Source organism: Pollicipes pollicipes, unplaced genomic scaffold (assembly GCF_011947565.3).
Source record: "Pollicipes pollicipes isolate AB1234 unplaced genomic scaffold, Ppol_2.1 Scaffold_3447;HRSCAF=4054_pilon_pilon_pilon, whole genome shotgun sequence".
NCBI lineage: Eukaryota > Metazoa > Arthropoda > Thecostraca > Pollicipedomorpha > Pollicipedidae > Pollicipes > Pollicipes pollicipes.
In genome coordinates, this window is record NW_023596297.1 from 18,986,729 (window position 1) to 19,004,096 (window position 17,368).

A 17,368-nucleotide genomic window follows, 5' to 3' on the forward strand; every position below is an offset into this window, starting at 1 on the left:
CCTGAGGAGTGGCGCGTGGACGTCCGAGTGATGCCGCCGGTCCGCCGGCTCGCCAGCTCGGTTATCCCAGTCAGCTCGTCGCTGGGGCAACGATGCATCGACATCGACGCACATCTGTCAGCTCTGCCCCGAAGGATCTCGTGCGCGGAATACTGATTAATGTGCTGAGATTGGATGTGATCGGCTGCGAGTACCTACGTTCAGGCAGTGACCAATCAGATACCGTTTCGAAATCGGATCTTCCCAACAGGATTCATCAGGAAACAAGATACGAGGTTGTGCGTCATGCTAAATGCCGCTCACGGTGGTTAGGCACAGGGTGCATAGTAATCAGGTGACATTTCGGGATCAGATTTATTCACAACAATATTCGAAGGGGCAGGATATATGGTTGTGCGCCGTGCCAAAGGCCACTCGGCATTAGTTACTTACAGTATATGACCAGGGCGAGGGATTTGGCCTCGCGCCCTCTCATAGCCGAATGAGAGCATGGTCATATACAATGGAGTGGTCTGCTGCTCAATGGAGCTGAAGATGTGTACTGTCGCTCATCAGATCAGCGTCCGTACAGAAAAAATGCAGCGAAAGAGGTTCATGGTCGTCCCCCTTGTTAGGTCTGAGAGGTCGTCACGACGTGTCGAATGCTCGGTGACTGGACAATAAGAGCACCGGATGAGAACGTGGAGGGGCACTTCTGACCAAAGGATATCGCTTTGGAGGGTCCTGGGTCCTTCAGGGTAGGAGAGCAAATGATCCCGGACTTTGCTGGTATCCAAAAGAGCATATATGCTGAAGCTATGCGGATAATAACAATATTAATCGGCTTGGGGGGGGGGGCAAAATGAAAGGCAGAAAGGGGGCTAAATCAAATGAAAAGTTTCACATTTAAGACATTAAAGCAAGCACCATATATGATGGAATAAACTCACTTAAACTATTCCTTTACTTTTAAGTGAAAAAGACTGCTTTAGACTGCACAATTTCTCTATTTGGTAGACATGCTCTTCACAACGCCATTGTGTCACTGTGTCATCGTACCTTACACGACCTTGATGGAAAGTCGATTGACAGCCGTTGAATCTGGAAATCGTTCTCACGAGCGCCAGCTATTAACGACTCGCAATTTCTGTCCGATCGCCACGTGGAAAATGGAATGGCAGAATTTGAATGACATTACTATGGCGCCATGCGTGTCTGGATGACCTTAAAAGAGCATGCACGATGTAGTCTGCACATCTCTGCGGACGTGGAGCTCAGAAGCTAAAGGGCTTAATGTCTTAAAAAGTAGGGCTTTTAACTAAACTGAATGATGTACTAATTTAATTTATTTTAATTAAATCTGCATATTATATATATATATATATATGTATATATATAATATTATATATATATATGCGTTTAATATTATTTATATTTAATATAATTTAACTAAACGGAGTAACTAAACTGAAATCAAGGTGACTATTTCAGTCCAAAACCCATACAGATGTAGAGCACCCCTTTTAAGGAGGCCGGGTACCGCGTATTCTCATGCGGCAGGCAACGACATTTAGAGATCAATCCCAGGTCTCCACTGACGGAGGCAGGTGCAAGAGGAACGATGAGATGTGAGGTCATTAGGGTTAGAGAAGTCACGAAGAGACCCTCTCAAGTCCTTGAGGGACTCCGCAGGAAGTACTCCGCATATTTCGGATTGCGTCCAAATGGCCCCTAAAGCTGAGATCACAAAGTAAAATGAATGGCCGTCCATTACACCAGGGGCCCCACAAACGACGGTCGAACGCGCTGAATTTTCGAGGGTTGACCCTCAGAGACGCCTCCAGTGTTCCAAGCGCCCACCTCAAAGGGGCTATCCTTGGTGAAGGAAATTGCGGAGTACCTTCGAGACAAGCCATCTTTCGGGTTCAAAAGGACCCATAGTGTTAATACCTAGAACGGCCTTCACTTTGAGGCCCGGATCTTGGACTCACCATGCACGGAACGGGCCTGATAGGGCCCATTAGATAAGGGGCCTTTTAGCAAAATGAGACTCAATAAGGTCCAAGGCCCCTAGGGGTCTACTTCATCCTGGAAAGCTGGGGTCCATCTCAGGACCACCGCTGATATGGCGGATGAAATGGACGCGTGATTGGGTGATCGTTCCCTTGAGGCCCGAGAGGAGCCTCAGGGAAGTCCTCGCTGACCCCAGAGAAGCCTCCCAGGAAATGACGCCCTTTTCAGGTTGTACCTCAAGTGTTTTTTTCGAGTGTTCTTGTGCTCTCATTCTGAAGTCACGCAAAAGATAGTCCTGCGATACTTGGGGGGCCCCAAATGCGGAGCATCCAGGGCCCTTACTTAAAGTGGCTAGGTATACTGTCTTTTCGCAGAGGTGGCATTCGAGCTAGTGCTTCTGAAAATGGCCCATCTTATAGAGAGCTTTCCTGGTTTGATTGGGCGGGGGGGGGGGAAGGCAATAAGGCTGAGGGCTTGCCATTGTGTCAGGATCTCTTTGGTACGAAATATATCCTAAGATCAAGGCCTAAAGCAAGCTTTCTTGTGGAGTGGGAAATCTTGGGTCTCATGGACCGGGATGACCCCTATGCAGGGCGCTGGAGTAGAAAGATCCTCCTGAGGCAACCTATCTCTTAAACGGGTCCACCTCCAAAGAGGCCCATCCTGGGATCCAAGGTGGGCCTTTCCCATGCCCTAAGATACAAAATGGCTCTTTCCAGGCCCACGGGAGCCAAGGCTGATAAAAGGCTGACGGAGGCCGATGAAAAGAGAGTGATAGGGTGACCGCCGCATTCAGATCTCAGGAGGCACCCAAGCCCCCCCCCCCCGCCGTGCCCGAAGGGTCTTTTTCGATGGAAAAACGTCTCTGGCAGACAACATGGCCAAAGGTGAGGGGGGCAATAGGACTCAAATTGGGTAAAATTTGATCCTCCTTGAGACGCAGCACGGTAAAAAGACAACTAATGTCAGAAGACGTACGGAAAACATTGGAATCCATTTTATTCCATGATGTTAACCAGGAACATGTCGGGTCAGATAATTTTCAAGCGTATTTTGGAGCGAGCCGATTTTATAGTAACACGAAATCGCACGGCTTTGTGAGAAAGTCATTTACTTCTGGGTATCCAACGGTACATCTATTACAGCATCTGTAAACCTCACTTTGATCATTAAAAACCAATGATATCGAGTAGCAAAGCAACACACAAAACGGCAAAACAAGTGTCCGCACGGCTTACGGCATCCACATAAAAAGACAGGGGGCGTCATCTTGTGAAGAGCGTGTTATTTTAAAGATCAACGTGGAATTAACAGGAACTTGAGCCACTGCCATCATTTCAAGCTTTGCAGCGAAGGCTTAAAGGGAGTGCTCCGCAATTATATGGGGTTTTGAACTAAAATATCTATTTTGAAGACCTTTTAGGGCAGCTCACCACCCATCGGACCTAAACTCTTTCAAATCCTGTCGTTCCATAAGCCAAGCTGTGATCAAGGCCGAGAAAAATATAATGATCAGGTCATGCATGTCTGGCGTTCGTGAGCACGATTGCCACATCTAACGGCCGTCAATTGGCCCTCAATCAATTTTGTGCAAGGTATGGTGACGCAATGCAAATATGACACATCGAGGAGCATATTTACTAAACAGAGAGGTGGTGTTGTCGAGAACAGTCTTTTCTAATTAAAATAAGCCAATGGTTATAAGTGAGCTTGTTCCATCATTTCCGATACTTGCTTCAATAGCTTCAAATATATCTCTACCTTTCCACAATGCTCGACAAGGTCCGTCCTTCCTCCTGACGTCACCTGACCTATGGCGCGGTCGCTACCACTGGCCGCCATCCCAGCCAGGAACAAACAGTACGCGTTTAAAGCGAAGAAGGCCCCAAACCAACCGATCTTTCGGAGCCGAGTTCCGTAAAGCCAAGCCCCACCCAACGAGCAGCCAGTGACGTCACTGGTACGTGCGTCATATGCGGTTAGGAAGAAGATCTGGAAGTCCAAATGTAGGCAAAAGAAGAATCTGATTCAATCCATTAAGACATACGCGCGCAGCAGTGGCGCACATGAATATTATTTGATTACACAGCTGATGTCATGTTGTCAAAGACACTATCACCAGTCCCGCCGTCCACATCTGGTCAAGAGCTACCCACTTGCTCGACATGCAAGATCGTCAACAGCGCATCGACCACTGCTATGCGTTGCCATGCAAACAATGGCGATTTTCGGCCAAGTAAGGCACGGGCTTTCGTGCAGTGACGTCATAGGTAATCGAGGTGTGTATACCATAGGTCGATTGATACACATGCCTGGTTTGCCTACCTTCTGCTATTGTTTCCATAAAGGCATTTTGCCGAAATACCGATCCGTCTTTATCTCCATTTTCCTGGTTTTCTACGAGGAAAAAGGGTATTACTACAGTATTATCTTTAAGAACAATGTTCCTCGCAAATCCGCTGAACGACTTACGCAAAATCGTTCTGGATATTTGATGGAGCACGGAGCAAGAATAGTCTTCTGGTGTAGAAGTGCGTAGCTACTCAATGCCATGTGTACCTAGATTCGAATTCAGATAGTCAGGAGATATTACCTCTACGCTCAAATTGTACTTTTTCCGGTATGAAACTGACCGCAGGATCATCCCATTCGCCCAGTTGCAAAACGGAAACTTGACATAATTATAACAGCGTGAAGAGAAAATCGCTAGCCAAAAGAAGGGTAAAGGAAGTGCCAGGAGCAAAACCAGCAACGCCTTACAAATTGGCTTTGGTTTTTACAGCAGACCTCATCGCATAAAGGGCATTTATTTTTTCGGTAATAAAACCAAAACTTGCCGTTCAGTCTAAAAAAGTGAAACTCGGACCTTTCCGGTAGGATCAAAGCCACCATCTGCAACGCAGCGAGGAACGTGGAAGCTTTCCCAGGACGGAGGACTGAGCTGAGGCCGGAGCCCGGCCGGCGCACGCGGCGCCTCCCACGAGCTCTGTTCAGGACGGAGTACTGAGCTGAAGCCGGAGCCCGGCCGGCGCCCACGGTGCCTCCCACGGGCTCGGTCCAGGACGGAGTACTGAGCTGAAGCCGGAGCCCGGCCGACGCCCGCGGCGCCTCTCACGGGCTCTGTTCAGGACGGAGGACTGAGCTGAAGCCGGAGCCCGGCCGACGCCCGCGGCGCCTCCCACGGGCTCGGTCCAGGACGGAGTACTGAGCTGAAGCCGGAGCCCGGCCGGCGCCCGCGGTGCCTCCCACGGGCTCGGTTCAGGACGGAGTACTGAGCTGAAGCCGGAGCCCGGCCGGCGCCCGCGGTGCCTCCCACGGGCTCCGTCCAGCCGCTTGCGCTGAACCCATCCAATACTGTGATGTCCGTGCCTTTTGTGGCGTCATTTGCTCACTTTCGTGGCCTGCAGCAGCGGTTTGGCAATGTTCGCTCACGAGGCAGCAGCTATGCGAAACGCTGCGGGTTTCCCGATTTTCGCAGGCGCGTGTTCACACGCGGCCTCGCACCAAATGACCAGGGCCGTACTAGAGCTCTTGGGACGGCAACGAAATGTCACACGCTTAATAGACCGGCCGCTGCATTACAAGATGACTGTGTCACGCTGTGTGTCGTTCTCTTGGGCATGAACTACTGGCTAGTTCTCGTGTTTTAAGGCCGATAGGCACACACCAACCCACTTGCTAAGAATGGTGCCGACCACGCGTTCCAGATTTCAGAGAAGCCGAACAGGCATCCTGATCCATTAACGTCCACGCACGATTTCTGTTAACACGACCAAAACCGATGCCGAAAATACCAGCTCAAAGAATATCTTTATTCACGGGTGTCAAATACGACAGCAAAACGACCACCCATTTCGAGCATGCCGCTACTCTGGACCGTCTTGAGATGACTGCGGTGCCCGCCATTATACGTGCGTTTCACCACGCTAAAAAGCGGTTTTTCTGATGGCCATGTTCACTCAGATCTGGCGAGCCTTCACAGACTCCTATGCTGCGGCGCGATGTGGGCCCGAGATCCAAGCCATCACATCAGCAGCGGCGCCGCCGGGTAGACAGACGAGCGGCGGCAGGCGCTGGGTGCGATGGGCGGCTGGTCGTCCCTTCGAGCAGGTCTGCGCCGGACTCTCTCAGGCGGACCGAACCGGCGATCGCCGCGCCAGGCGAGTTGTAACGACCGGCGATCTCAGCCCGGGCGATCGCATCTCCGATGATCACACCCCGGCGATCACATCACCGACGATCACATCCACTGGAGATCATATCCCCGACGATCACATCCCGGGAGATCACATCCCCGACGATCACATCCTCGACGAGCACGACCCGGGAGATCACATCCCGGCGATCGCATCACCGCCGATCATATCCCGACGATCACATCCCGGGAGATCACATCCCGGCGATCACATCCCAGGAGATCACATCCCTGACGATCACATCCCATGGAGGTCACATCCCGGGAGATCACATCCCCGGCGATCAAATTCCTTGGAGATCACATCCCGGCGATCACACGTCTGACACCAGCCAAATGCTGCGGATTTATCGGTAGTCTGTACTGAGAGCTAGAAGCAAGCAGCATCCGAAATGATAATGGTAAAACGTGAGGCATGCCAATATGTCCATGGCAAAGCCGACTTATGCTGATATGTTCGCCAAAAAGCCAAAAGTGTTGTCGTTCGCCGAATGTTTCCACACACTCTTTCCTGCCTACCCTTGTGTTATGCTAACGGTTGATCTAATAATCAGCCAAGATCACACCTGCTAGCCCATAATTCAACTAAACACCGGTGACATTAAGCCATAGAGGGCGCCGGCGGCGGTCGATAGCGGCTATTGCCGACACGTCGGCGCCGCTGTCCAGCGCCGGCCCACCGCAGCGCGACCGGTGCGAAAGTGCGGCACGCACGACATACGGCGCGTGGGGACAGCGCGGCACCATCGCGGCGCGGCGCGGCGCCGTCTCCCGCGGCGCTGCTTGCGCCACTGCCTTGGTGCAACAGGCCCCGGCTGGCGGAGGCCGTGCGCCACACGGATCGCCGGCGAGCGTGACGCAGCTCGCCGTATTACGGCGCGCCCGGCCGGCCGGCGGAGGAAGCGCGGCTTCCGGGCCGGTCAGCGCTTCCCGCCTGGCGATGGCACCTGGCCGGCGGGCCGGCGGTGGCCACTCCGGACGTGCCGCAGGCTCGCTTAAGTAGGCTACCCGCCAACGGCCACGCTCCCGCCTGCAGCGGCCGGAGCGCGGCAGGCAGAGGCCAGCAGTGGCCAGAGCACGGCAGGCAGAGGCCAGCAGCGGCCGAAGAGCGGCAGGTAACGGTCAGCAGCGGCCGGAGCGCGGCAGGTACAGGCCAGCAGCGGCCGGGGCGCGGCAGGCAGAGGCCAGCAGCAGCCAGAGATACTTGCCTGGCCTGAGCAGGACTCGGCTGAGGAATGCCCCGCCGGGGTCCGGTTGGCGGTGCTAATCATGTTGACTTATCGGACACTGAACAGACAGAGAAGATCTGAAGAGGGTGTTTTGTTCTGGCGAGCAGACTGAAAGGATACTCTAAGCTGTCACGAATTGTGTTTGGAGGCGGCTGGGGGCGGTCAGCTCGGTCAGCAGGCAGCCTGCTGGAGGAGAGCGCCACCAGGTCAGCCGTGACGCCAGAAGGCCGCACGTGCTTTGCCCGTCAATCTTCAGCGCCCGCCCGCATTGGCGTGACAGCTATCTGTCAGCTGTCTGTCAGCTATCTGTCAGCTGTCTGTCAGCTTTGCAAGCTGCAGCCGGTCACAGTCTGCACACGCTGTATGAAGGCCGTACTAGCACACGTTCTGTGTTGCGTCCATAGCTCGTACTTCAACAGTTCATGGGTGAACATGGACATCCATGCGAAGAGCCGACACTAAACGCACGCAGTCAATGGAGTACCTGGCTACAAACATCAGCAGCTGCTCACACCTCCACGGTCTGTGGGAGAGGTCGGCCACACACCCCAGCAGTTCATGGTCTGCCAATATTGCTATGTGCGCAGCAATGAATTTAAACGGCGTAATTCTGGCAGGAAACATATGCAAACGACTGCAGCTTTACGCACATGTTAACAGACCATGACCTAATTCTAACTGCACTCTTGGCAGGTTCCCACAAGTTTGCAGGCAGTGGGAATATGTCGTCACGATGTCAGGATGAAGGGATCACCCGCACGTAAACAAGCTGAATAGTATTTATGGAGGTGGGTGACCGCACATTCACACGCGGACAGTCCGTGCCGTAACACCGTTCAGAAGTGAGCGGCTGTTAACGTCAGTATTCCACCTCTGCCCTTTCGTTAGTCTTGATCGGAGGGTTTACGAGCCGCGCGGTGCTGCGGTACGAAGCAACGAGTTCCGATTTCTCTGAAAGCGAGTCTCGAGGTCAGCAATGGCACGAGAATATCGAAAATAACTTTTATTTTTCACAATTATGACCATCAAGGTCAAAAGCTGGGTCAAAAGCGCAGGGAACTCCACATCACCAAAAGTTACTGGCTGATTCTAAATTTGCAAACACCAAAATGTTAGCAAGCGCAAGAGCTTGAATTCGTCAAAAAGTCCTGGCCTTTCAAGGTTGCCCTTCAAGGCCAAACGCAGGCTCAAGAACGGGGAACTCCATATTACCGAAAATTTACCGGCAGACTTTTACTTGCCAGCACTAGGATGTTCATCACAGAAAGAACTAGTGTCCCTCAAAAAGTTCTGACCCCTCAATGTTATCCTTGAAGGTCAAACTCAGGCTCAAAAGACAAGGAACTCCACATCACCAATAAATTATCGGCCGATTTTAAATTCCCAAGCATCAGAATATTCACAGGAACCAGAACCGGCGTCCATCAAAAAGTCCTAACCAACACAGGTCGCCCTTCAGTGGCAAACTCATGCTTAAAGGACGGGAACTTCATGTCACAAAAATTCCGGCCGATTTAAGAGTCATCAGGACATTTACTGGCGCTTGAACTAGCGTCAGCCAAAAACTGCTGGCCTCTCAAATTCACTCTTCAAGGTCAAATGTGGCCTCGAAGGACGGGAACTTCACATCACAAAAAATACCAGCCGATTTCCAGCTTGCAAAAATCAAAATATTCACAAGCGCAAAAACTAACGTCTGTCAAAAAGACCTGACTTCTCAAGGTCGTCCTTCAAGGTCAAATTCAGGCTCAAAAGACGGGAAACCCCAGACGATCAGAAAAATACCAGCAGATTTTCAACCTGCAAGCACCAGAATATTCGCCATAGAAAGTAACAGCGTCCGTCATAAAGTCTTGACCTTTGGCAGTTAAACTTCGAGACCAAACTACTGCTCAAATTGCGGTGGACTTTTAGTCATTTCTTATTCGATTGACTCAGCGACGAGCTCTGATGTTTCTGAAAACATGCCTTAGGGTCAACTATGGCACGAGAACATTGAAATGGCCTTAATTTTGCAGTAACATGTGACCATCAGAGTCAGAATCTAGGTCAAAGGATAGGGAGCGTCACGCCATCAAAAGATTATCAGCCGATTTTTAAGTTACAAACATCAAAATATCCAAAAGCGCAAGAGCTACCGTTCATCAAAGTCTTGACCTATTAAGGTCAATCTTCAAGGTCCAATGCGGGCTCAAAGGTCAGGGAACTACATATGACCAAAAAAGTACCGGCCGATGTTGCTTCCCAGTACCACTCGTCAGCATCAGAATATTCACCACATAAAAACTAGCGCCCGTCAGAAAACCACACCTCTCAAGGCCATCTTTCAGCGTCAAACTCGGTATCAAAGGACGTGGAAATCGATATCACCAAGAGTACCGGCGGATTTCAAGCATGTCAGCATCAACTTATTCACAAGCGCGGGGACCAGCGGACGCCAAAAAGTCCTGACCTTTGAAGCTTATCCTTCAAGGCCAAATTCTGTTCATCGTTCAAAACTCAAAGAACGGAAAAATCCATGTCACCAAAAAAATACCAGCCAGTTTAAAACTTCCAAACGTCAAGATATTCACAAGCGCAAGAGCTAGCGTGCGTAAAAAACCCTTACCTCTCCTTGTCACTGTTCAAGGTGAAACACAGGGTCAGAGGACGGGATCACCATATCACCAGAAGATAACCGGCCGATTTTGAAATTGCAAGCACCAGAATACTCACTACAGAAAGAACTAGCATCCGGGGAAAGGGTCCTCACTTCTCAATGTCATCACTAGTCAGGCTCAAATGACGAGGCACTCCATATCACTAAAAACTAACCGGTTGATTTTAAGCCTACCAGCACCAGAACATAAAAAAGAGCTGGCGCTTTTAAAATGTCCTGACCTCTCAAGGTCAACCTTCAAGGTCAAACTCAGGCTCAATGGAAAGGGAACTCTATACCACCAAAAGGTACCGGCCGATTTGAAATTTGCAACCATCCTAACACTCGCAAGCGCAAGAACTAGCGTTTGTCAAAAAGCTCTGACCTCTCAAGATCACCTTTCAAGGCTAAAAGCGTGCTTAGAGGACGGAGAGCTCCATACCATCAAAAAATACTAGCCGATTTTAAGCGTTCCAACACAAGAATATTGACCACAGAAAGAAATCGCGTTCTTTTAAAGCCCTGACCTCTCAAGATCATCTTTCAAGGTGAAACTCAGACTAATAGGACGGAGTGTTCCAGATCACCATAAAGTTACCGACCAATTTTAAATTCCCCCGTTTCGGAGTATCCGTCATTTGAGCCCGCGTTTGACCTTGATGGGCGACCTTCAGAGGTCAGTACATTTTGACAGACGCTGGTTCTTACGCCCTTCAATATTTTGGTATTTGTAAACTTAAAATCGATCGATTTTTTGGGTGATAGTGAGTTTTCTGTCCTTTGAATCAGCTTTTGACGTTGAAGGTGGCACGGCATTGCAAAATAAATGTCATTTGCGATGTTCTCGTGCCATAATTGACCTTCAGGATTGTTTTTAGAGAGATAAGAGCTCATCACTGAATAATTCGCCGAATAAATCGCCAACATCATCGACATGCAGTATGCCCACGACCGCCCTGGGCCTGGGTTATCCCCGTTGGCCTGTTGCCAGCTGACTTTTCAATGCCAGTGCCACTAAGGAATGCATCAGCTCTGTGGCTAGTGCCCAGTGCTACTGAATTACGAGCCCAACATATTCTCTTTGAACCAACAAAGTGGTTCTTTGCCACCTTCGTTCATAGCGTTACATGACACAGAACAGCGGGAGGTAGAATTATTTTAAGTGTTTGAGATATGTTGAGGGTCAAAATGCGTGATTGGAAGTGGAGCCGTATTGCATCAATTCGCAAGCTTCATTAGTCAGGGACGCATGCATGGTTTAACAATAGAGGAAAGGGGGGAGGGGGTCGTAGCAATGTTCCACTTCGTCACCGAAAAAAAGCATTCAATTGTTCTTATTTGCGCGTTATTTAACTTGATTCCCCGGAAGTTTTTTTCCATAACGGCTTTCTAACGGCGAGGCCGCGCTCAATCTTGCATAACTGTAGACAATTGAAAATCAGATCTTTTGGCATCAAAATTTGGATATGTTTTGTAAGTTCCCTGACATATGGCAGGTCAAAGTCAGGTCATAGATCCCTCGAAGGAAATTTCAAGGGAACCGTTCAGTCTGATGCAACGACGGAGTGTTAGACGAATCTATACATCTCTGAGATAGTTTCTTTAGCAGCACAATAGTTGAATTAACAAATTAAATTACCTATAGTCAGGGTCGAAAATCAGACCAACGTTAAAACTACCCTGATTTTTTTTTACTCAGGAGCTTGCTGTAAGGAGAGCTTCCGATGCCCACTTTGAATCTATCCTCAACACAAATCGCATCTCCCATGGACTTCTGCAAGGTCAGAATAGGTCACTGACCTAAACTGAGCCAGGTCGACATTTTGTTTTGAACATATCACCTTGCGTAATCTTTGACACTTATTCATATGCAACGATCAAAACAGTCTATTATGATTTTGCTTACCATGACTTTATAAAGGCCAAGTAAGATAGCTGATTTTAAATGAACATCATTAACCTTTTATTTAGAACATGTATCTAGGTTCACGGTGGTTACATGATAAGGTCTGGCGACACTTTGGACACCAATTTGGAGCTTGACCTTGTTTGACTTTGTTTGACCCGAACGTCACAACCTTGGAACCTCAAATTTGGCCGCCAGCGAGTTCACATACAGGCCAACACATTGGTGAATTTGGTGCCTCTATCTCTCCTAGTGTTTGAGATCTGAGGAGGGGAGGTCACATTGACCCCCTCCCCTCACCCCAGCGAAGGGTACTCAACCAGCCACCCGGGAGAGCACTGAAAATATTCCAGTTGAAAATTCTAAACCAGCTGGAATGACTAAAAAAAACATTTGAATAAACAAGTCTGAAGATCTCCATGTTTGTACAAAAAAGTGCTAGTTGCATCCGTGCTGCGATCTATTATTCCTCGCTGGCTGGTGCTAACTAGGCTGTTAAAAGATAGAAGCTCGACTTTTTATGATAGCATCTGGCAAGTCCTCCTGGAATGGTGAAAGATCACAGTGAAACATGCAAGCGAAAAGCGGAGGGCAGGAGTGACATCGCTTTTTTCACCATATCTCTTCGAAAATTTCAGGGCATCTAAACGAAACAGAATCGTCAGGCGGCGTGACTGTTGTCAGCGTGGACGTTCGGGACCGAAGACATTCGCACGCATTTCCCCCTGGTATCGGCCTTTGCATTCATCATAGCAGTGTGAACTACTTGCGACATGTCTTTGTCATTGAGACTGAAGCAATGCTGACAGTATCTCTGCATTCGTGTGCTCACGCAACCGACCCAGTGCACGGGGTCGCCTGACGCGAACACCACTACTACCGGGGACGGATCCAGGATTTCGTCAAGGAGGGGGGCACACAACATTGTGGGGGAACCGTCGGGTTTACACCTCCCTTAAAAAATTATGTAAATCCGGCCATCAAGTCTAAAACCATTTTCATACGGAAACACGTCTTACTGTGCGCATCTATAGAAAGTTAGATGTGCTACGTATGCACGTATACGGAGCTCATTCATTTTCTCCAGACATGATGAATGTCGTCATTTTGAAGCTAAGAGTTTTGGAGAAAAAAGCTTGGAAAATAATCCAAAGTTGGCTGCTAAATGTTATTTAAAGTAAGTACGAGCCCGATTCCTAGCATATTTACAGGTAAGAGACTAGTTGGGGTCAACTGATGGATGACTTATTCAGAGTTTTTGCTTTGTTTCTTATAAACGAGTCCAAAATACCCCAGCATTAACATGCATTTAATTAAATGGATAACACTGAGATGCACAAGTCTAATAGGTGTCACAACTTCAATAACAAACCCAAATACCGCACACGGCTACCTTGTGCGCGTGAGTTGGCTTGTACATCTGGCGACATCTCGTGGGCTTTAACGTAAATGGTGTCTGTGGTGACTGGCCGGCCAGGTGACAGCACCAACGGGAGGCGTGCTAGGAGGCCAAGCTGTGCGTGCACTGGCGCGGAAGGGATTGAGCTGTTGACGGCGAGGGTCTGGGCTGGGCGCAGTACCTCTAGACAGATACTAAGTTGAAACGTACGAGTACAGTGACTGCTTGCATTCATTGTTGTTACTCGGCCATCGCGGAACGGAGCGATAAAGGCTAAACGTTTTCGACGCCGGCGGCACGTAAAATTATGTGCGAGAATTATGCGCAAAAATTCATCGGCGCATATCCGACTGCTGCCCTAAGGCTAACACACAAAAGCCAACAGCGACGAAACCTGAGCGATCATGGGTGCCGCCGCAGGCCGACAAAGAGACTTACGTCAACAAGCATAGGGTCCTCAAAGCAAGCGAGAAGAACCCAAGACCAAAGTGATAGGCTTCTGGACGATCGGAAGTGTCCCGGCAGGGTGACATATAGGACCCCGGCCAGAGCATAGGGGCCTTTGGGCAAAGGGACCATTGTGCGTGTGCGCGCACAAGACCAGCGTGCGTGAATGAATGCCACTGTGCGATCAAGCGTGTCCGGGCAGGTTGTCGGAGAGGGCCGTGATGGGAGCGAACAATCTTCCGAAAACGAGATCAAAGGGGAAGAGCCCTGGATCAATGTAAAGGGGCCCGTGAGCGCCGAGTGACTCAGCGTCTTACCTTACATTAGTCCCAGCAGTAGCACAAGGCCACGCGAGCAAGTGGAAAAAACAGAGACCAAAATGAAGGCCCCAAGAGTAACTAAATGTGTCAGAGCACATGGGGCCCAACAAAGGCGAGTAGAGCCTTTTGGACAAACGGGAAGAATACGTGGAGGGGCCCTGATTCAAGAGTGCCAAGGCATGTTAGCGGATAGTGCCTTAACAGCAGCCTGAAGCCCTATGAAAAAATGCAAAAAGATCAAGGGCAACGTGGGAGGCTCTTAAGCGATCGAATATACCCGACAAGTAGACATATAGGGCTCCGGCAACAGCGTGACGTCTCTGGACAGCGTGATGAATTTGACATGGGCTTCACTTTTGCTTCTGACTGTTGTTGGTCGCCTGGAGGCCCAAAGACGTCCAGTTTGATTGTGTTTTATGTTTAAAAACTGCGTCCGCTCATCCGGTCACAAACCGCTTCAGGGCCTATGGGTCCCTTTGGGGCACAAAAGGGGAGTACGATTTCATGTCCCCCCTCTGGATCCGCCATTGACCCCAGCAGTTTGACAGATGGGGCTCCGACAAGAACATAGGGTCATCCATTCAACTAAGAAGCACCCAAGAGACCATGTGGAGGGCCCAAGAATGATCGAGTGTGCCCGAACAGGTTAACAAATGGGGGGGGGGGGGGGGTGACAGGAGTGTGGGACCCTCCATTCAAATAAGACGGACCCAAACCCAGGTGTAGAGGGACACCGAGAAATCGAGTGTACTGTGTTGGCTATCAGATGGCCCTGACAGGGGGGGAGGGGGGAGGGGGGGGGGGCTAGAGCCCTACATTCAAATACCAAGACCCAATGTGCACGGCCCCCCTCCCCGAAAATCCAGTGGGCCTGTGCAGGTGCAGGTTAACAAATAGGAGCCCCGACAAGTGCATAGGGCCCTCATTCAAACGCGAAGTTTCTAAGACCCCATTTGGAGGGCCTCGAACGACCGGATTAGCCTAAGCAGTTTAATAGATGCGTTCCAGACAACAGCGTAAGGCTCTAAGCTGTTGACAGAAAAGTGAAAGCACCCTAGACCAATGAAGAGGCTCATGAGCGTATCGCGAGTGCGCCGGTAGGTCAACAGTGACCAACGTGAAAGGCTCCTGAGCAACAGAGAACTACCCGGCATGCCAATATATGCCCTCCGGCCCTAGCGTATAGAGCGTTTCGGACGAATGGAAAGAATCTGTGGAAGGTCCATGATCGACAAGAAGTGCCCCTGCACGCTGGCTGGCAGGAAGGACTCCACCAAGAGCGCAGGGTCCCCCGAGCAAATGCAAAGAAATCAATTGGAACGTGAAAGGCTCCTTAACGATCAGCTTGACCCTGTAAGTGGACCTATAGGACCCCCGGAAACAGCATGGGCCTCTGGACAGCGTGGGTAGTCTGAAGACATCTCAAAACCATCCTCTCCATCAGAGAGGAATAATTATTGTCTAGCCTTGACCTTGAGCCTTTCACCTTCGCTTGCGACTGTTATTGGTCACCTGGAACCCCAAAGACGTCCAATGTTGTTGCGTTCTGTGTGAAAAAAACTGCGTCTGTTAGGCCGGCGATGGCCCCCTCGGAGGCTATGGATACCTTCGGGCCCAAGAGGGCATGACCCCGTGCCCCCCCCCCCCCTCCCTTTGGATCTGCCCCTGACCACTATTATATTGTAATCACACGAGTTAGGCTCGAGGCCTGAACGGGACACAAGGGATAAAGCCACCCTCAAAGTATGTCAAACTGACTTCTCTGGATTTGGCCCACCGCCTTCTCAAAACTGGGAGAGGGCAGGAGCTCCAAACTAAACCGGAAACTACACTCCTGAACCGACCGCAGTAACAGATCTTGATTCTGCGAGCAGCATTTCTTTTGCCTACCTAAACGCTTTTGTGACACTTTCCCAGCGACCGCTTCGAATATCCTTAATCTATGGATGAGCTCGATATCCGTCGTATGACATCCGGTCCAGTCTCTGTCGCACTGGTCCACATGCTACACCCCTTCACATGACGCCCGCCCCAGCCTTTGTCGCGGTGGTCCACTTGCTTTACCCCTTCGCGTGGCATCCGTGCCGGTCTGCGTCGCACTGCTCCACCTGCTACACCCCTTCGCACGGCATCTGGTCTAGTCCTGCAGCGCTGGTTTATGTTGCACCCCGATGGTTAACCCCGGCTCCGATTCGCGGCTGGCTGACGATGCGCTGTATCCGGCATCTGCACGACGCGATGCGGATGTCAGAGCGTCGGTCGGTGTCGCAGTTTGCGCGCCTTTGTAGTTTTTCTACAGGCAGGTACGTTATACGAGGGGCGACTCCCTGCTCTCTCCCCGACTCTTGGGCGTCCGCCAGCCACTCGGGCCGCTTTTACAAGGGCAACTTAAGATTGAAGGGCGATAGAACGGTCGCAGCTGCTATGCGGAGTTCTCAAACCAACCTGGCTGATTAACAACACCTTACATCTGTGGCGTGGGTTTTTCTACGCAGTATTCCTTCAAAAACGACATTCAGCGCCTGCTCGAATGTAGCATAACGCCCGCCCGTTGGGTACAGCCCAACTAGAGAGCAGCTCACCGTCCCCCAACCGACCTACGTCCACTCACGTCCTCACCAACAGACCGAACTGGACGACCTCCCTCCCCCCCCCCCCCCCCCCACCCAACTCCCGCCCGTCGCTTGAAGGAACTGACGTAAACGTGACGAAAACTTAGTAGGTGGGAGCATCAGAGCCGGCGACCATATGCCGGGTGTGTCATTATTGTCGACACATGGTCCCGTGAACACTTTGGGATGGGTAGAGCGGAATCCAGCTCACAATTTTCAGTGTGCTACTAGAAGTATACTAAATGAATCGCTACCTGGCCCAATTTTAGCTTTTAACGAGGATTTGGCAGCCGGAACCAGAGACCGTATCTAAGCTGCATTTAATCATTGACCTATGACTGGCGTAGGTCAATGCATTTAATAAACATTCTTTCCTACATAAGTTTCCAATCAACCACAGCTGACCGTCACAGCTGACAATCAACCTCAGTTCCAATCACAATCATCACATCGCGTCGCGTGGGGAAACCCTGGCCCTGTACGCGGTTAGTTTATCCATGTGGACGAAAAGCTCTTGACCAGGACAAGAAAATAAACGATAAAACTCTTGGTGCCGGATCCATCGGAACCAGGTGAAATCGAATTAACTTGCACACTTCCGAGAGCATATCACAAACGCTTGAACCTATT